General features: G+C 37.7%; 2 long non-coding RNA genes across 4 annotated transcripts in view; one reads left to right on the top strand and one right to left on the bottom strand.

Annotated features, from left to right (window-relative positions):
• The window catches only part of LOC148215905 (uncharacterized), a 101705-nt gene that overhangs the window by 10965 nt on the left and 68268 nt on the right, over positions 1–22472 (bottom strand). The gene's annotated exons all lie outside the window — the stretch shown is intronic.
• The window catches only part of LOC148215906 (uncharacterized), a 75418-nt gene that overhangs the window by 42711 nt on the left and 10235 nt on the right, over positions 1–22472 (top strand). For 2 of the 3 annotated variants that reach the window (XR_015796395.1, XR_015796394.1), the window contains exon 3: positions 16589–16651. The exons of the other annotated variant lie outside the window; for it this stretch is intronic. This is a non-coding gene — a long non-coding RNA (uncharacterized LOC148215906). The remainder of the gene's footprint in view (positions 1–16588; positions 16652–22472) is intronic. 3 annotated transcript variants of the gene reach the window in all.

Here is a 22472-nt window from a genome sequence, read left to right as displayed (position 1 = left end):
CTAACTATTTTCCAATTTTATCCTCAATTGATATTATTTTTAAACCAGCTATGCTTTCTTGTGATGTGGAAATTGTAATTGTAACCTATTACAATTTTCAGTTTTGAAAATGACCTCTCAACAGATGCAACTGTTAGTGAATGTACAACATTGCCCAGTTACAACAAGTGAGAAGAACATGAAGTAGTTATTTGGAGAAAGAAAAAGGAGAGAACGCCATATAAATTAATTAAATAAACAAACAAACAAACAAATGTTACTTTTAAAGATAAGCTAAAGATATTCCAAAACTCTGCATTTTGCTTGATGTTGATTATGTATTCTAAAACAAATATATTTCAGACATCAGCTTAGCAGGGTCAGTGCTTCCCTCAAAGTGTGAATTGTGTGTGCCCAGTTTTGTATCCCATTTCAATGCTTTCATCACTGATTTTTGCTAATGAATTCACATCATATTATGTAATTATTATTGTTGTTGTGATTGTTATTAACTTTTAAATTGATATGCCACCTGACTCCCAGGGACTCTGGACAGTTTACAAATAGTTTAAAACACTAATAACAAGAAAACAGACGAAAAGAAGGGTAAAGATGGCAGGATGACAAAACCAGATGGGAACAAAGGAAAACAACCTGCATAGTGTAAAGGAGGCTTCAGTCATCCTCGCCAAAGGCCTGGGTGAAGAGTCAGGTCTTCGAGACCTGGTGAATCTCTCATTTAACTATGCAATTGTTTCATCCGCTATAAGATGAAAGAACCTCATGCAAAATTTGCCTTTTGGGTCAGGTGTGGGCTCATCTCCATTTTATTCAGAGATAAAGCTTGTACCTTTTTTCACATAGTGATCTGGAAATTTCATCTGAATGTTTTCAAAAGTCTCAGCTGTTTTTATTACTTTTAGAAAATTCTGAACTCTCTTCTCAGTCATATATTCCAGAATGTTTTCCAGTAGTTCCTTTGCAACATCTAACTTCATATAACTCATTCACTTTGTATAAGCTTATTTTATTCATGACATAATTGTTGTACGCTGCCCAGAGTCACCTTGTGTGAGATGGGCGGATATATAAATATGATAAATAAATAAACTGATAACTATACTAAAAAGGACTATGAATAACTGTAACTCAGCCATAAGTCCTTAGGCCTCAGCATAAATAATATTGTCAAGGGTTGGGATGTTCAGCAATTCAGTAATTGAATTACCAATGTCAGAAGCTTCAGTACAGCTTTTTCAGTATCAGTATGACTTCCTATCAAGTTTCCAATGGCATTTTCACTGCATTTTCCACAAAGTCAGTATATTCTATTTTTTAGTTGAAGTGCAAAAGATGATAAACCCTATGTAAATTTTCAAAAGAAGTTGATATTCTGATTGTGAATTATTTTTCCTGTAAGTGGACCAGTTTTGATTAAATAGTTTCTCTACAACTATGTCAGACTCTTTAGCCAAGTTGCAGACTCTGGAATGAATTGGTCTTAACAGATTCAGTGTCAGGTGAGCTTTCACTAGGGTGATGTAGCTGTGGTGTATCATTCTCATGATCATGGCTACCCTTATGCTGATCAAGTTCAGCAGAAGGCCCTTCACCTGCATCTTGGGATTCTGGTGTGTTAGTAGCTATTCTTTCCCTGTCTTGAGTAACAGTGTTATGAATTAATTAATCTAAGTGTCTCACTGTTTGTTTGCTGCTGATCCTCTTGCTCCTCTTGTTTTCTCATTTGTTGCCCTTATTATTAATGACATGATGCCATCTGAATGTCATGAGAAAAAAATGTTCAAGGATTTATCTACTAAAAATGCTCTGTATCAAATGTCATACAAATATATTGGTGCAGCTGGCTGTCTGACTAAAGGGGAGAAACTGATCTCCCAAGTTTCATTTTTTAATTTATTGAAACTATGTCAGAGTTGGGGGTCCTCAAACATGGGCCTCTGCACATTTGCAGTTTGCTCATTCCTGAAGTAATCATTGAAACTATTTACTTCATGCTAGATCAGCTATTCACAGATAATTTTAATCAATCGGGGGGAAAGTGGCATGGTCGTTTAACTCTTCCTTAGTGAACGTTCAGTTTCTTTGTTTTTAAACACTAAATTAGATACTTGACTATGGATGGGGGCAGAGTATTGAGATGAGATCATGTTGTATCTTAAGCATTTTATAGCAGCGTGATAACTTTAGAGGATCAGTTTTGAACTGTTTTAACTGGATTTGGGCACAGTAAATGATGTTGGTACCGAAGTACCCTAACTGAGAAAGCATAATAAGGTTGATGCATATTGAAAGAATTGATTTGATGGGAATCATTGCAAGAGAATGATTTGGTCTGAAAGAAGAACAAGTGGGCTATATCAGAAGCCTAACATAAAGGGCAAGGTTTATATAATATTGGTTACTGAAAATTGCTTATAACTTTCTTCTTAAAAAACTGTATCTAGCCAAGTTTGTAGAAGAAAAATTACAAGAATCTTCTGTGGCACCTTAAGAACAACTCTAAGGTGGGTCTAGAACTCATGATCTTCCATTTTCTAGCTTGATGCCTTAACCACTATATCAGCTGATTCTTTTTAGCTCTGGATAAATTAATTGCAATTACACCAAAAATAAGAATATATTAATACAGTATCCATTTTGGCAAATGTATTCTATGCCAAACTTCTGCAATCCAGTCCTGTTACATGTCCTTAATGTCCATATCATCCCACCCCATCCAATGGCATTTAGCTATCATGTCTGTATATGACAAGCTGTACCTCAGAATTCTTGAAAAAGAGACTAGTCCAGGAAAGACTATTTCACATTAATATTATGTATCCCAATGTTCTAACTGTTAGAATATGCATTTCTGGACATAAAGTTTCCTGCTTCTCCACCAGCATTATGACCTGTCTGCAGATCTTGAACTGTATTATATATAATCAAAGAATTTCACTGCATTTAACAAGCAGATCTACCAGCCATGCTATCAGTTCCTTGCCTTTTGAATTTTTAGAATATTTACAGTTCTGGGTAATGGAAACTTTAGTCTTTAAAAGTAAATTCCAAGTAATGTATCATTTAATATTGATGACATTTTCAGGATACAAGTATCAATGTTTACTTGTATTGCTGATTTGTGACTATTTTCCATGTGTTCTAATTTGGATTGAAAATTATTACATATTTCTGCCGGACAACTACATGAATTATAAAAACGCTTTCCCCATTACAGAGCTATGGAGATACGGAAAAGTTATAGATCTTGCTGTGAGGGCCAGAACAGACAAGATCAGAAGCAAAGGGCCTCAGATTTGTCCTGTTCATTACAATAACTATGAACAGATATCAAGTGCTCCTGCTGAGAAAAGAGTGGTTTTTAGCTTCTTATAATTCAAGGGCTGGAGCAAGAGGTATAAAGACTTAAATCTGGGTCTACTATATGGCTTGAGTCTTGGCATTAGCTGGTTTATTTTGTTATTCATGGCTTTCCTAGTATCTGCAATAAAATCATCTTAGCAAGAGCTATATCACTGAATCTCTGAAATAGAATCTAGCCTGATGCCTTAAGCACTACACCAAACTATCTCCTGAAGTTTACTGTATGGTTAAAGATGCCTGGTGGCAAACCAGGAGACTGTGAGTTCTAGTCCCGTTTTAGGCACAAAGCCAGTTGGGTGCCCTTGGGCCAGTCACTCTCTCTCAGCCCGAGGAAGGAGGTAATACCAAACCACTTCTGAAAAACCTGGCCAAGAAAACTTCAGGGACTTGCCCAGGTGGTCACCAGGAGTCAACACTGACTTGAAGGCTATATTTTACTGAATAAAAAATGATTGAAGGTTCAACTATAAGACTGAATTGGAAGCTTGCAACACATAAGTACCTTGGTATTTGGAATCATAATGTTTCTACTATTATTTGAAAGTAGGCAAAGGTTACTACAGTATTTGCTACTCAGGTAGTCACCTCAAGAGATAAGGATGCACATGAAGCATCCATGTTCAGACTGATTTCCCCATCTGGAAGAAAGCACTGGAGAAGCTGAAGAACCATCATTGTTTTAACTTGCATCATGCAGCTATCCATACTGTAGCACTAGTTAAACCCTATTTAATGAGTCTGGAGATAGGTCTATGGGAAACAGCTGGTTTTAGTCCCTTCTTCCTTTAATGGAGCTGTCTTCTTCCTCATGTGTCTTCTTCTAGTATGCAAATAAGGAACTTCCCTCTCTCCCATAGTGCTGCACTCTTTGAGATTCTTATTCAAGCTCCTCCCACAGCACCGTATATCAGGCTTGGATTACTGCTGTCACAATAAAAGGGATATTCAGCTTTGTTAACCATGTAACTTAATAACATTAATTACCTTATTTCTAAAACTGTTCTAATGTATAGCAAAATCCTTTCTCAGCTCAGAAAGAAGATTGAGAATCTAGCTCTGGTGCTTCCCCCTGTCTTTTCTTTTCTTTTCTTTTCTTTTAAAAAAGCTATGTTCCAGTGGAATTACATACAATACAGCAATGCAATTTTTCACAGTGTGATAGAATTCTCTTTTGTTTTAGTTAAAATGGCTTCTCAGCCACCTGAGTGCTACTAGAGGATTTGATCTATTATTTTTTAGTGAAGTAGCCTGCTGGAGTGTAAAACAGTTCAAACCCTGGAGCAATTAGGATGACATCTTGGTAGATATACTATATACTATACAAAGTAACTGTAAAACACAGGTGGTTGGTAATCTGCCTTCTGTCAAATGATACATAATCCCCTTGGACATAGAATGAAATCCTGTTAGAATTATTGATAACAACAGGTTTATTCACTGACAAACCTTCATGTGTGCTGGCACTCTTATAAAAGTGACATTTTGCAATGTTTTAAGATACAATGATTGTGTCCAATTTTAAAAGCAGATAACTATACAAGACTTCACATGAAAACACCTACATGGAGGAAAATGTATGTATCTCTTGGGCTTCCCTGGTACATGCTTACAAAATCAGTTTAAACAAAATGTGTTGTTTTATTTTTTTAATAAGACTACACTCATATTATTTATCATTTATAATTAGCAATGAATAATATTTCCAGAGAATCCACACAGCCTGACATTAAACCCTTTGAATTTAAGAATGATCCAATTTTGCCAGTAAAAACATATCTAAAGTCCTTTCTTGCATTCCTCATTGATGTATAAACAGACAGACAGACACATCCACACACACACACATAACAAACATATATGGTTTCTCATTGCTTAACCTCCCAATGTGAGCATTCTTTGCTGGAGAAATATTTGTTATTCTTCACTGTGAGAGACAGAGGAAACATTTGATCTTCATAACTGAAGGATGGCCTTAGTTGAAGTGATAATAAATGTAAATATATAACATATACACACCCTCTTCCTCTGCAAGGATTTGCCGTCTCTTATAGTTTGTAGTCCACATGCACACTCTCCATGAATGTTAGAGGTGTTAAACAATCAACTTTCTAAACTTAAGCACTGCGGTATTTAGGTTGATCTTCTAGTTAGTCTTCAATATATATGAAATATATTAGCATATAAAGCAGATGAGGAAATGTATACTAACTATATTTGTATATTGCACTAATTCATGCTTGTTTAACTATGATTTATTGAATAAACTTCTTCTAAATTCACATAACACACTAAACCAAAACCAAACTATTTTATTGCCTAGTACACTATACTTTGGCAGTATATAATAATTGGCATCATTATAATGTGAAGGAAAGTGATAATGTTTTATCTATTTTTGAAAAGTCTCTGTATTCTAAAAATGAGAAGATGACACAGTATGTTGCTATATAGTCTAGATTTAATTATAAGCTTAACAATTGAATTAACTTTATATAGTTTTTTATAGTTACATGTTATATGTATCTTTTTTCCTGTTAATTAGGGTTGGGGTTTTTTGGTTTGTATTTTACTTCTTTAAAAACTATATACTACTAAAACTTTTGTGTCTGTAACCTTCAACTGGGTGAAACAGTGTGTCATAGGGCAACAATTTTTGAACCAAGATACCTCAAATGGGCTAACTTACAAAATCTGGGACCCATGATTCCTGTGGGATTGAAATTTGGGAAAGCTGTGGCCACTTCAGCACTGCTGCGCTGCTGTGCCACCAAGGTCAGCCCAGGTCACCTGATCATCATGGGCATATCCCCAACCTCATTCCCATCTCCATCTCTCCCCTGCACCCAATTGACTGGTGGCAAGGCCTGATGGCCAATCAGCGATTGGCTACTTTGGAAACGAGGCAGATATTTGCAATCTCTTAATGGCAGTTGGTGGTGGAGGAAGGACGAGGGAGCAACTTGGATGCCTGCTGGTGAGGTAGGGCTGGCTGGAGGGGCACCAGCAGTGACAGGTGAGTCCTTTTTCTCCCTTGAGGAGGGGGCTCTTGGGGACATGCCAGCATGAGGAGTGGGGGTGCAGTTTTCCTTCTGGTCCATGGTTCCCTTTGTTCCACCTCCCCCGAGCAAAGTGGCAGGCAGTTCCGCAGGCCAGTGGAGGAGAAGGAGGCTTCACTGGGGCTCTCCTCGGGGTCATGAGCGGAGGGCAAACGGTTTAAGCCTATATTATATTTGGGGAGGGAGGGAGGGGGGAAGGAAGGAAGGAAGGAAGGAAGGAAGGAAGGAAGGAAGGAAGGAAGGAAGGAAGGAAGGAAGGAAGGAAGGAAGGAAGGAAGGAAGGAAGGAAGGATTTCTGCCAGCTTCCCACAACCAAAGACAATGGGGAACCCTGCAGGAAATCGTAAGTGGCTCACACTCCCACTTTTTTGCCCTTGGTCATTCTGTTTTTTTGTTTAGGTAACGAAATACCTCTGAAACAATAACCCAACAGATCACAGGTTGTCTAGTAAATGTTTAAAACTGCTTGGCACTATATGCTGGTAAGAGTATCCTGGCACTAATGCACAGATTCCATCAGACATTTGAAATCCTCATGATTTTTAAAAATATTGTAATTTTCTAAAATCAAATGCCTCATAACAAATCCATGGGAATTTATGGGACTTTCCAGCTCAGAACATGCTTTCCATACAGGAGGAAGTTGTATGGAAAGTTGTACATACAAATTTCATCCTTGGAATCTTTAAGTTAGAAGGATCAGACAGGTATGAAAGATAGCTTTCTGAATACCTGGAGAGCTGCTGATTCTAATCATAGTTATGAGTTAGAATACTACAATGACCTGAATTGATACTTAAGGTATAGATTTATATTTGGCACATCCTACTGACTCTTGTGTACCCCTCATTCTTTTTGTTAGATAGATCATTCCCATCTACCAAATTGTTCCCTTTATGGTAGAGAACAGAGGAGAGCTCAACTGGTGTCCTATTTTCCATCTTTATTTTGCTGCTGTTATCCACATAAAAGGGTTAAACCTGGAACAACCAAAGGCCACTCCTTTTGGATATGTCCATGCTAATTACCCACAGTATTGCTTCCAGTGGCTCTGGAAAGTTCTAGGACTTTTGACATAGCTATATAGCTATGTAGATAAAATAAATGTTTGTCTGTTGTTCATGTTTCTGCTTCTCCCTGTTTTTGTCTGCCTTATTTCGCCAATTAACTGGTTTTTTAAAAAATGTTTGCTGGTGTTTAATAAACCTCAAGCTATATTTTTGCTAGCTGAACTTTCTATGCTTGCTCTGATCTGGATTGACTAGGACTGTGTGGGATGCAAACTAAATTGGAAAGTGCTCTTAGTAATTTTACAGCAAAAGGGTTATTGGTCTATCAGGGAACCAGAACTAAACACTGATTATTCAGGAGCACCCCCTCCAAAGCACCCCAATCATAAAACATCCCAATTTATTTCAAGGCACTTGGTCAAGCATAAAATTGAATCAGCACTTAGAGCTCACACATTGTGGATACTCATTAGGACTTAAAACATCGTAACTGAGGACTGATTTTTTCATGCTTAAAAAAGCTAGCATAGTTTTTTTTTAAATGGTGATGCATCAGAACCATTTTTAGCCACCATAGAGTAACTTGGGTCTCCTACAATGCCTATGAAGATGGAGACACTATCTGAAAAGCTGAACCTTAAAGAAGTTTTGGAGATGTCATTTTCAGAAGACATTCATGCCAGGCTAGTTTGATAAAGAAGGATAGATTACTAAAGTCCAAAATATTCTGAGGTTGAACTCAACAAACTAAGTTGAATCAAAATAGTGCTTCAGAAAAGAAAATCTGGAACAAACTAGGGTCTATACATACAAACTAAGGAATTGGCAGTGCTACTGTAATGTTCAGAAAAATAGTAAAGTTTAATCAAATGTGTGTCACAGTATATCTCTATTCAGGAGATATTAAAACAAAACAATGTGAAGCTTTTTGGTGATTTAATAAATGAACAATTATTAAGTTAATTGCCAACAAACTATAAATATATAGGAGAGATAATCAAACTTCATGATGAGACTTGCCTTGACAATATAACTGCCAAACTGGAAGCACACCAGCATGATCTGAATGATGCAACGGAAGAGAATTATGTAAACAATATAAAAGGAAGAAATGTAGTCTATTATTATTGCAATAGGAAAGGACATATTAAAAGTCAATGCAGAACTTATAGAACTAAGACCTACATAACAGAGAGAGAGAGATAATGAGATTAAACATCCTAAAACAAAAGTAAACCCTGCATAGGGACTGCAAAAACAACAAGTTGCAGATAAAGAAACAGTATTTTTGTTAGCAAAGAAATGCTTACTTGAAATAAGCATGACTTTGAAAAGAAAAGCAGATTTTTGCTGGATAGTGGTGCATCAAAATATACCTGCAACAAAAATGTGTTTAAAAGCCTTGATGTTTTTTAAAAATTATTTTAGCAAATTAAAATATAATTTAGTATATAATAAATATATTTTAGCAAATGAATAGATGTATTAAGCCTGATAAATCATAATGAAAGCAGGAATTTCAAGAACCATATTCTGTACCGGAATTGGATGCAAATTCCATAAGTCTTATTCAACATGCCTGTAAAATTGTGCTTAAAATGGACCTTGTGTACTGTTATAAACAACTACCCATTGGTGTTAATTGGAAAGCACAATGAATCTAATTGGCTGAAGCTTATACAACCTGAACAAACAGAATTAAGATACATAACAACTACAAAACAACAATAATTCTAGAAAATAGCATACAAGATTTGGTCAGAGACATAACTCCATTATTAAGAAAATAAAGCATGTGGACTGAATGTTTGTACTTCAAGAAATAAAGGGATTCAAAATGTGATTGTTGTTTAAAAGAAAAAGAAAAAAAGGAATAGTTTTCTTGGATTTAAATTCAACATACCAGTTAGAGATTGGAACTTATTTTTTCAGATGTTTTGTGCTTCATATGAATAAAAATGAAGGATGGGGAAAACTGTTTCATAACTTTCATAGACTGTCACTCAAAGTATACTTGCACCTGTTTCATAACCAGTAAAAAGGAAGGGTTTGAGAAATTCAAACTGTCCTTCTGTGCTTACACAGAAAACAAGTTCAGCAGAAAAATGAAAAGATTAAGGTCTGATAATACTACTGTTACACTCATTGTAGCCATAAACTTATATTAGGCCTGAGAAGACCATTCCTGAAAACCCCTTTTTCAATTTCTCAGAATTATGTGGAGTAAGAAATGTCCAAAAGCTGAGAACTTTAAAAAATACTGCTTGTAGCTCCCTTCTTTCCAGTGGAGCTATGAAAATAGAAACCTCCCAGGGTGTAGCTGAGCCTTTACATCTTCAATAACTTCAACATTGACATAAAACAGTAGTTTTTCTCATTACTTGTTTATATAACAGAAAAATTTTCATTGGTTGAGTTTTGAATGTAGCTGCAGAATGCATAAAGCCCCAAGTAGTCAAGGTTGATAAATCTTCTGTGCCTACCCAAAAAACAAGATGCCAATTTAGGCCATGGATCAAGAAAATATAACTAGCAGACCATCATGAGTTTTTATCTCCAAAGAAATATTTCTGATTGAGGCAAAAGGCAAAATGTAGCTGAATTCTTCAACACTAGAAATGAGGCTATTATTCTTAAGGACAGCCATATTTTCTGGGGCATAGTACAATCTGTGTGGTACACTTTCTCTTTCAACACTTAAGTATTTCTCTAGTCACTCAACATCTATTGTCTCACACAGCTGCCTTTCTGGGCCTAATAGTAGGGCTGGTCGACAATTGGTTTTCCTTCCTTGTTTCCAGTCTTTTTTCTATAGATGCACATCTGGACCTTTGTAACTTGGTATACAACATACATATCATCTACATGCTCATTGCATCATGCAATTGTCGATATATTCATGTGTCTAACTGGAGAGAAAGATTGCGAGAAACTAGCATTTTCTGAAGGAAAAAGCAAGGGTTTTTTCAGCTGAAACTGATGGAAAACAAAATCATCAGTATCCTTTTTATGAGGCCCTTGTATTTCAAATACAAGAAGTCCATGCTGATGCTTAAATAATACCAATAAGCATGAATAATATTATTTGCCTAACAATGATATTGCTGCCGTACATTGCTTGTGATTGAAACTTGTTTAATAATTCACATGAGGATGTTTTCATCATTAATATTATTATTTTTTGCAATGAAAGTTTATGTTCTCCTATAAATAAATTTCCTCTGAAAGTTGCCACACTTGTCTTACATTCTAAAATAGTTCAGAAATCAAATACTTTCTCAGTTTATGCTTGTTCACTGCTTGAGCACTTTGTAGTCTCCTCTACTTCTGCTGCTAATGGTCTATTCATCAGGAATTAATTAAAGTCCATTTCTTTGCCAAGGCTGCTTTCCAAATCATTATAAGATGATTCCTAGTTATTTTATGCTGGAGGACTTTCCTTCTATTTTGGCTGATTTTCCATCCTTTTCACTGTTATTTTAACAGACAATGAGGTATTACAATTGTTTTTCAGCAGCTTTTGTTCTGGCCCCCATGGATTCAGTCCTGGCTTGACTTCCATAATCTCTGTGACCCTGTAAAGTGTGTGTGTGTACTGGCCAGAGGCCATGTAAACATAGATACAATTCCCAGCTTTATGTTTTGTTCTTCTTACTGTGGATATCTTTTGTTTGCTTCCCTAGCTAGGGAAAAGAAAACATAACAGAGATACATTACAAGGCTGTCAAATAAACCCTTTTCAAACTCTTTTACTAGTCAATAAATGATAAGAATGTAGAGAGCTGCCCCACCTACAATTTTTTATGAATTGACATTAGCATTTTAAATGTCATTAAAATAATATTTAATCCACTTTTCTCTTAAAATAATATTTATGTTATTTATTGATTCATATATTGGATTTATATGGCTGCCCATCTCACCAAAGCAACTCTGGGTGGCAAACACAAGTGGAAAAATTGATGTAACAATTTTAAACAAGATAAAATAGGTACATAACAGGCACAAATAAAAAATAATGGAAAATGAGGATAAACCATCAGCAACAAATTAACACCTTGCAAGCTCACCTAATTTCCCAACCCCATGCTTGGGATAGTAGCCAGGTCTTAAGGGCTCCCTTAAAGACAAGAAGGATTGGAGCCAATCTAATCTTGAGGGGACCAGTGTTCTGAAAGGCAGGCACAGCCACAGAGAAGCCATGCTCATTGGGTCCTACTAGATGATACTCTTTAATAGACAGGAACCAAAAATGCCCCTTTTGCCAGACTTGAGCCAATTGGAGAATGGCAGTCCCTCAAATATCACAGCCCCATGCCATAAATAGAAGGAAGAGAGTATGGCCTTGAAGGACAGTGGGAAGATCCATTACCAAGGCAACAGTCAGACAAGTGTGGCTTAAGCCCATTCCAAGAAACTAACTTAAGAAATCACCTCAGGCAGGTCCCTCCCTAATTCACACAAAGATAAAGGGAGAGACATTCAAATTTGCAAGATTCTGATACTATAGCTGTTATAATAAAAGTAGTTGTAAACCTATATGGCATTGGTCTGTTAGTCATAAGTGGTGACTAGAACCTTGAATTGCACCCAAGAGCCTAGAATTGGGACCCAGTGCAGCTTGTGAACCAAAGGTATAACATTAATGTTTTGAGGCATACCCATAACTGCTCATGCTGTCAATTTCCATACCAACTAGAACTTCTGAGTGTTCTGAGCAGCCCCATGCAGATACATTGCAGTATACTCAGGAGGTGACCAAAGCATAAGTGACCATGCATGGTGTCCCCTGACCCCAGAAGGGCCCACTTGGAGCACAACCTGAAGTTGTACAAAAACCTTCCTGGCCACAGCTGCAACCTATGTCTCAAGCAGGAGCCATGAGTCCAGGAGGACTCCCATTTGTACACTGCATCTGCCTGGGGTAGTACCATCCTATCCAGAAGTAAAGGTGAAAATCACCAGATTCAGGAGGCCTTGAAACCTATGTTCTTCCTCAACCAGACCTCCAGCCATGGGACAGCACCTCCATGGCATCATTTGGTTGGCACAGGGTTGAGATGTGCAACTAAGCATCAACAGCATACTGATAATACTTTGCCCTGTGCCACTAACTGACCTCACCCAGCAGCTCTATGTACATGTTAAATAAGAGTAGGGAGAGCACCAAGCCATGAATCATCCTGCAAAGAAGTGGGCATAGGCTCACCCTCTCCTTTCCTTTCCTAATCATCTGGAACTGACTCACAGGAAGGAGAAGAACCAGAGCAAAACTGTGCCCAACTCCCAACCCCTGGATCTGATCCAGAAGGATACTATTATCAGTAGTATTGAAAGCTGCTGAGAGATCAAGAAGAACAAAGATGGATGTATTATCTCCATACCACTCCCAACAAAGGTCATTTACAAGTGTACTAAATGCCATTTCAGTCTCATAGTTGAACTTGAAACCTGACTGAAAGGGATTCAGGTAATCTGCTTCCTCCAAGGTCCTCTGAATGTGCAGGGTGATTACCTTCTCAACAAACTTCCCTAGAAAGGGAAGATTGGGGACAAGACAAAAATTGTCAAGAACAGTAGGGTCTAGCAATGGTTTCCTGATGTGGGAAATGGACTGCCACCTCTGTAAGTATTGACAGGACCATCATTTCTCTGAAGGGTGCAATCAGTACCACTAGAGCCCACCCATACATCACCTCCCAGGAAGCCATAGCTACTCAGGATGGATATTGGTCTAACATACAAGGAGCTGAACTCATAGCACTGAGGACCCTGTCCACTTCATCAGAACTAATGGGAGCCCAGATTACACTGCAAGGCTGAACTTCAGTCAACTCTGTAGGATCTACTTCAAAGCTAGAGTCCAGCTTGGAGTAGATCTGAGTGACTGCCTGACAGATGCCTAACATATTCCTCACAATGGGCTTGTAAATGGGTCTACAATGTTAGATGATTTGTACTGCTGACAATGGGCTGTAATAAATCTTATGACAATGAAGGAGAGTTAGTCCAGCACAAGCCTAACCCAGCCTTGAATCATGGTAGCGTTTCATCTGCTTTCTTCCCTTGAGTCTATATACTTTCAGACATTCTCCCAATTCACTATTCCTAAGCCTCACTGTTTTAAGTGTATAAGCAATCAGTTGGCCCCAAATAAAGCCCTGTGTCACAGAATGGAAATGTAGAGAAATGAATTCTGTTTGTTATTATGGTCCTTACTTCCTTAATTTTTTTAACTTGATCTTCGGACAGATCCTAATTGTAGGCAAAAAGTAACCAACACTGCTCTTTATGAGCAGCTAGAGGTACTGATCTGCTTGGCATAGGACACAAAAGACCTACCACTTCTAACTAATTTGTAGTAGTCAGCTGAACTATTCTTACACTACATGGCAAGATTTTAATTTCCTGGAAGCAGTTGTACATTTTGCATCAATGTCTTCAGAAAAAGAAAAAAAAATCTTATGCACCTAACCTGCATGGGCATAAACCTCCCTTCTGCAGACTTCTATAGCACATACATGATATGTACAGACATCAAGGAGAGCAATGCTGGGAGGTACAGGGGGGATCCACCTGGACTGATTCAATATTGGGCATTCTGGGTCAATGCTCTCTCATCTGTCTTCAAGCAGGACTAGATTAAAAATTGCATTTGCTCAAATCCTCCACAGACAAGTGGACAGAGTTAATCTAAGTTTAAAAAATAGGATTTTGACAATGCCAAATGATCCCAAGCATCCATAGGTTCATTTCAAAGGGACTTGCATTTTGAAGACACCAGGCTGGAAAAGGCTACAGAAACCTTTTCCAGTGTCACACTGAATCCATGAGAATGTAGCAAAAATCCTGTGTGCCAAATGGTATCTTGGCTTGCTTGCCTGGGATCCCATCAGTAATGAAGCACTGTTCTTCTCTCTTGCTGATTCAACTACTTATGTGAAATTACAACAAAACAGAGTATCACTACTGTTCAGACAAACCTAGAGGCTACCCCCCCCCCCTTTTTGGTGTTACTATCAGCATCACCATCATTTATATACGCAAGCTTGCAATTATTCTTCTGGGACATTGCCATGTTTAAGTCTGAAGCCTTTCTGATGCTCTTGCCTTTCGTAAATGTTGAATCCCTTCACTCAACTTGCTGTATGTTTTCCCACTAATCTTTAAAATGAAAGTAACACAATTGAAATATGCATGTATAGATAACTGTGTACATACTGAGTTCCTGTACAAAAGGTGGGATGATTATGTGCCATCAAATTGTTTTCGACTCCTAGCGACCACATAGATAACTTTTCTCCATGACAATCTATCCCTAACCTATACTTTCAAGTTTCCCAATGGTGCACTCACCAATGGTGCACCTTAACTGAGTCCATCCACCTTGCTGCTGGTCATCTTCTTCTCTTTCCTTCCACTTTTCCCAGCATTACAGCTTTCTCCAAAGAACTGGGTCTTTGCATAATGTGTTTGAAGTAGGATAAATTTGAGCCTGGTCATTTGTGCCTCAAGTGAGAACTCTGGATTGATTTGTTCGAAGATCTATCAGTTTGTTTTCTTGGCTATCCAGGGCATTCTCAGGAGTCTTCTCCAACACCAAACTTCAAAGGCGTCAATACTCTTCCTATCCTGCTTCTTCAAAGTCCAACTTTCACTTCCATAGAGTGTCACAGGGAATACCATGGCTTGTACGATTCTGATCTTTGTAGGTATAGACACATCATGGCATTCGAAATCAAAATAAATAAAACTGAGCAAACCAAATCTTTCCAGACTTTATGAATGTCTCTCATTTTTAAAATTGTTATTCAAGTATGAAAAACCACAGTATTTGCTTTTTGCCTGTTGTTAGGTATAGTATATGTAACATATATCTGAACTGGCACACTATTTCTTTTCTTTTTTTAATCTCCATTGAAATTTCGGAGCTAATAAAGCATTTGTATAAAATGCCAGCAGAACAACACATCAAGTAAAATGGTTGAATTGGTGGGCATCTCAATTGATTTGTTTCTTGACAGTTGCATATCCCTGGAGCAAAAAGCTAGCATGAATGTCTCACCTGAATGCATAAAAGAATGAGCCATGAGAGAATCCCTTTCTGACAAAAATGAATGCAAGGATATTGTATTTGTTATTAAATCATACTGTACAATGACAATGTGTCCTACAGCTTCTTTCAATTATTCTTAGGATTGTAAGGTATACAGTGCATAAATATCAAATTATTCATGATGATCTGTTTAATTTAATAATGCCCAAACATTAAATATTATTAATGAAAATAAATAAATAAATAAATAAATAAATAAATAAATAAATAAATAAGCCTGTTAGAAAATATTCTATATATAATGGCTGTTCCTCATTATAGCCAGTGATGTACAACAGTAATTTAATAAGGCACAATTCATGTACACATTGAAACAATTTCTCCAGTGAAATTTTGTATTGGACCTGCACACAAAGAAAGACAGTAAAAGGTAATCAGAAGTAATCTTGTCTTTGGCATCAGAACTGTCTCTGCCAATGTTCCCAATAATATATAAAAAGCCACTAGTTGTAATGTGTTTGTTGGCAATTTCTTTCTTCCTTATTTTTTGGGGGGGAGGGTGTCTCACCTTGAATGCTTTGCTAAGGTCAACTCTTATGAGTACATTTTTTATATCCTGCCTCAATAGCTAAAATTCTATCTTGAACCCCAGAGCCACATACAAAAAAGTTCTGCATGAACAATTGTATATATGACTCTTACAAAGACATGTTCAGCTTTAGCTTCACTTACTAACACTTCTAGCAAGCTGAAATCAACAGCTGTTATCATGTAATACTTCTTCCTTCTTGGCCCTCAGCTCATGGACTCTGCCATTCATTCTTCCAAGAAACAGTATTCTCTGCTTGAACTAATCTTTCCCAACTAGATACCAAATGCATTGGCCTTAAGTTCCCAGAATTCTCAGTCAGCAATAGCTGTTGGTTTCTAAATATGACTCCAACATGACAAAATGTGCATGATGACATTATGACATAAGCTCTGCCATTTTATACTTGTATCAAACACTGCACACAAGTATCTAAGAGGCTCGGTTTGCATCACGATCTCATGCCACCTGTCTTCTCACTTGCCCCCCCCCCCCCATTCCCAACCCTCTGCAGATGGCTGATGCAGGCAAGAAATTCTGACAATTATAATGCAACACTACTGGAAGGCACAATGAGGTGAGGATCTTGGTTTAGAACATTTGCAGCTTTTGCCCATCTTGGTTTTCTGCTTTTCGTTCCATTCCTGTATGGACTCTCAAGTGAACCCTAGTCTCCTTGCTTCCTGTTGCTAAACCAGTATGAAGTTTTGGATTTTTGTTTTTGTTTTAATTTCAGCCAAACAGATCTTTCCTCCTGCTTTACATTAATTAATTATATTATTTGTCAGCATTCTAACTGGTAGGGTGGAGGAATCAAGGTGCTTGTAAATGTTCATATCATCATAGTAGCTCCCTGGTATCAAATCAGCTCATGGAGACAAGCAAGTAGTCATCTAACCTGCAGACTGAATATCTTGTGAGACAAGAATAATGCAATTATTGACATTTTAGCTTTAATGCGGTCTCCTTTCCATTGCTTAACATTGAAAGATCTAATCTTCTCACATTGTTGGCATAGCATCTATGCATTAACAAGGTACTGAGAAGGCTTCAAATTCAAACACTTTTTTTTTTCCATTCTACCTGGAGAGATTAGACTAAGTGGGAAATTTGGGATTACTTCCTATATCTTTATATAACCCTTTTCTTCTATTGCTTGCAAGTGGATGAGTTTATGTGTCACACCAAGCAATATTTTACTTAAATATAGTTTATTGAATAAGTGCCAACTGGGTGAGTTCACACATTATATTATATTAAAAGTACACCAATCACATTATGCCTTATAATACGTAAATTCACCCATGCTGTAAATACAAGACACTTGTATCAGGCATGAATAGAAGACTGGCTCAAGAGCCTATACAAATCTGCTGCTCGTGTTCTATTTTCCTTTCATCTCAAATCTACTAAAGACCATTTTTTTTATAGTGTTCAATATTATCCTGGTTAAGCCAATCAGTGTCTTCAAACAAATCAATATCATGTTTGTTACCGAATACACACACATACACACACAGAGTTCCATTCTCAGTTAGTTGACTTTACTTCCCACAAAGATCCATAAAACGTACAACGTGAGTCACTTTTCACACTTATTTCACTGTGATATAAATACAACTAAGAGGCCTCACTATGTGCCTCACCATGTAGTGTGCGTTTACTCCTTTCTGTATGTACAAATGACAGTCCTTGACAGGGATGGTCAAAAACTCAGTGTATTTTCAGTGTGCCTGAAAGCTACAAGCAAAAAGCCCACCAGATTGATCTGTATTATTACAAAAATATTCCAATGATCCTGGCATCTAGCTTCTTAGCCATATGAAAGCAGAATCTTGGCAGAAAGGCAAATGTGATCTTAAACAGTAAGGAGTGGGGGAGGCCTAATGATGATAGTTACGCTTGTATGAGGTGCTGGCGTGATTATCTAATGCTTAAGGAGGCATTGAGCAGCCTTAAGTTCTTGGAGAAAATGGAGAGTTTCTGAAATAGGAAGAACCAGAGGGCATTTGGCAGCAGATGTGAGTGCTGGCTGTAGGTGCCACAAAATGATGACTACTTAGTAGAAGCAGGAACTGAGTTATTATGAGCAAACCAAGCCATAACTAAAGGTCCTGCTGGTAATTTACAGAGCAATGAAGATATTGCTATAAGGTAGCATTTGCTCTCTAAGTTTCTTTCTTTGACTGTGGGTGATAGGCAGATTTAGGTGGACCTTTACATACATGAAATAGAGCTTTCCAAATCCATGCCATGAATTATAGGCTTTATCAGAAATCAGATGATTGGGCAAACTGTGGTTCAGAAACACTTGTTAAAGGATGGCTTAGGAAAACTGTTGCAGGGGAGAGAAGAGGCTATAACGGGAACAAAATAGGCCATTTAGAGATCAACTACCATCAGAATGACATCTGCTATAACATAAAATCACCAAAGTAATAGAGAAGGAAATTGATCATTTTTCTTCCTTTCTCTTGTAGTTCTATCTACTACCAGAGATTGGCAATCATCAATGCTTATTGATGATTTACCTGGGAAAATGTAGTGTAATGGTTCTCCATGCCTTCCATTGTTATCTTTAATCTCCACTATTGTATATGCCACTGCAACTATTCTAGACTACACATTTGTACTTATAGTTGTAAATGACAGAGAAGCTACCCTCTACCAGGAATATTCTTATGTCCTGGCAGCATAACGTGCCGGATCACAGCATTTTGTTCAGTTAGAAACATTACCCAAATATTACTGCTATTCCATTCTGCTAGTTTTGTAGCTAATTGTCCACAGCTGCTTATTCAACCATGCTTATATTGTAGTTAACCATTATGTCTAATGATCATTGCATCTGTAACCCAGTGGCTCCTGTTTTACCACTACAATTAACCAAGTGGGGTTCAGTTGGCTTGCATTAGAGACAGTTGTCTCCGCTAAGAGAATGGGAAAGTGGTAGCTCTCCCTCCAACCTGCAGCTGCCATACATCTTCAGCATTTGCTCTGGGACCTTCTAGAGATATTGAGAATGTATAAAAGACAAACAATTCCCATCATATTAACAGAAGCCGATTAACTGCTTCCTTGTCAAGATTGAGTTATTCTGAAGGGCCTTTCTAAATGAGGGCAATATTATCTTGGTTGGCATTATCTAATTATTGTAATTATTGTGGTATTGAATCAATACTTTATTAAGGTTTCATTGTATTTTTCTTTGTAGTACTTCATGTTTTTTTAAGTTCTAAACCCCCAGGAGACTTTGGATGAGAAACAAGCAAGCAAACTTTGTAATACCTACATTGTGGAATCTTTGCATTGACTATGAATGGTCAGTATTGTGCTTGGTGGTGCTTAGATAGGAAGATCATACTTTGACAAGATCTAAGTATGATAAGATCCAAGCATGGAATATTTATCACTTTACTCTTGAAGTATAATATCTTCTCAGTGATCTCACATCTTGAATCAGCCACACAGAATTTATTACTATATTTTCACTTCCCTTCTCTGTGTGTTTTTATTTTATTTTCTCATTTCAAAGCACGAATATGCTCAGCATCAGTGATTTTATACGTAAAAAGACATTTTCCTAAAATTTTATCATTGTCATTATTGTCAGAGTGATCCAGACAACAACACAGCTGTGTTGGAAATAATGGGGTATGAACGTTAGTTAGGATTAAAATTTACAGTTGCTGTATATGCATTGAATTAACACTTAACAAAATTTCAAAATTCTTCACAAACTAATACCATATTTCATTGATCCACAGTGAAATGTTGTTTCCAAAACAGAGTGCATTAAAAAAAAAATAGCAATATTCTGTGGCACTTTGAACAACGTTAAGGATCACATCCTGAGATCCAAATATTGATAAATGACATTTAGCAGGAAATGAAATTGGTTCATAACACATGTCTTTAAAAGACAATGATGATCTGTTTTCTGCAATAAAACTGAGAAAACACTAAGGCACAAAAGGTCATCAGAAAATGAATTGGCTTTAACAATGGTAATTCTGAAACAACAGATACAGGATGATATGTTTGCTGAGCTTAACATCCTTTTAAGTTTGTTTGTTTGTTCGTTTTTTGGTGCTCTAGCTGGTCAAATTGTTTTCTGTCCATAAATCAGTTCCTTTGCAGCAGGAAGAACACTGAAATGATTCCACTATCTAGGCAGAGCAGATCACTCTTGTCCAGGTGGTTAACAGATTGCCTCCCCACCCTCCAAGCTTATACCTTTTGAAAACAGCCAAAAATACTTTCATCCAATCAAGCCTTTCAACTGAATTTCAGATTGATCCAAATCCTCATCAATCTATTGTATTTTTAATTGAAAAAATCATTTTTAATTTTGTTCATTGTTATATTAAGTGTCTTTATATATGCATGTGTGTATTTACACATGTCATACATACACACACACATTCCCATAGCAGCAATGTGTAAATTAGCACTGATAATTTTGTCTGTTGTCAACCTAAGTTTATGTCATCTAATTTTGTTGTTAATAGGGTCTAGATTGCATTTATAAAAGTTTACCATCATCCTGAGCTGTCAGTTAAGAGACATGTTGTCCTCTGATTAAAGCAAGTATCACAGCAACTCAGTCTAGGTGATGTTATGGGAATGTTTAATGAAAACAGCAATCAGATTTATTTATTTTTTTAATTTGTTGCAAAAATTTGAATTGCATGACATGAATCAAGGGATGACTAGCATTTTCTCATCATTGTCATTTTACACAGAAAACTAGATCCTCCTGCCATCTGAGTAACTATCCACATTTATTTATTTATTTATTTAGCTTCATTCTTATGCCACCCATTCAAACAACTCTGTGTTGGGTAGAGTAAAACCTTTGAATAAAACCCATTACTCTTGTCAAGCACATTCAGTACCCTTTACCGAAACCTAATCATTAAGAGCCAAATTCCAGTTGAAAATGTATGATTTTCAATGCCTTCTGGAATACCAGAATTAAAAGAGCAAAGTGCATCTCTGGGGGCAGCATGTTCCATAATATAGGGGCAACTACAGAAAAGTTGGCTTTTGCCCATGCCCCTTTACCTCTTCTGGGGGCAGGATCTTGAGTGAAGACTCTCTAGAAGTCTGTGTAGGATGAGCAGAATCTTATTGGGTGAGGCAGTTCTTGATATAACCATTGTGCTATATAACCAGCACAAATTGAGTCTAAAAACCTACTGACAACCAGTGCAGAAATCAAAATAGGTGTTTTTTTTTTACAAAGTAGATTTCATTTACTAGAATCCTGACTGCCATGTTCTATACAACTGAAGCTTCTGAGCCATCTTCAAAGGCAACTATATGTAGAGGGCATTACTAAAGTATATTCCCTAGTTCCACTCAACATAAGTAACTATAAGCCACTTGTTTGTGGATAAGTTGTTGGGGGTCATATTTTGGGAAGCTTATCAATGTCCTTTGTTGGTAGCCATCCACTAGCATTTTTTTTTTATTTATTTATTTTCAAATTTGTATGCCGCCCATCTCCCCCAATGGGTGACTCTGGGCGGCTCACAATAATAAAAAAAGAAGAAAAAACACAGGACTCTCCAGACATGGACATAATCTATAAATAGTTAAAAAACATATACTAAAAATGGGCTAAGAACCTCCTATAATTTGGCCCCAAAAAACCTGTAAGATGCTGGGGGGGGGACAACCCCTCACCCCACCAGCCATCTCCACAGGTGCGGGCCCCCCTCTGGCCCCCAGGCCTTCTGGCAGAGCCAGGATTTGATCTCTTTTCTGAAGGCCATGAGGGAGGGGGCACACCGCACCTCAGGCGGCAAGATGTTCCATAGGGCGGGTGCTACAGCAGAAAAGTCTCTCTGCCTAGACCCCACCAATCGAAATTCCTTGACGGGTGGGGTCTGCAACCTGCCCCTTCTGCTGGACCGAGTGGGGCGGGCTGAGATGACCGGGGCGAGGCAGTTCCTCAGATAACCTGGTCCCATGCCATGAAGGGCTTTAAAGGTGATGACCAACACCTTGAATTGGAACCGGAAACAAACCGGAAACCACTGCAGCTCACGCAACAGGGGTGTTATATGTGCCCTCCTAGGGGCATTAAGAACTGTCCGCACTGCTGCATTCTGTACCAGCTATAGCTTCCGGATACTCTTCAAGGGTAGCCCCATGTAGATCGCATTACAGTAGTCCAACCCAGAAGTGACCAGGGCATGAGTGACCGTGTGGAGGCCCTCCTGATCCAGGAAGGGGCGTAACTGCCGCACAACACAAAGTCATGCAAAGGCCCTCCTAGCCACGACTGCCACCTGCTCTTTGAGCAGGAGTCGTGAGTCCAGGAGAACCCCCAGATTACACACCGAGTCTGTCTGGGGTACTGCAACCCCGTCAAGAACCAAAGATGACAA

The sequence above is a fragment of the Python bivittatus genome, unplaced genomic scaffold (assembly GCF_059951505.1).
Source record: "Python bivittatus isolate LINGU-HERP-01145 unplaced genomic scaffold, Pbiv_v1 ctg000330_np1212, whole genome shotgun sequence".
Classification (NCBI taxonomy): domain Eukaryota; kingdom Metazoa; phylum Chordata; class Lepidosauria; order Squamata; family Pythonidae; genus Python; species Python bivittatus.
This window is presented reverse-complemented; position numbering and strand designations above follow the sequence as displayed.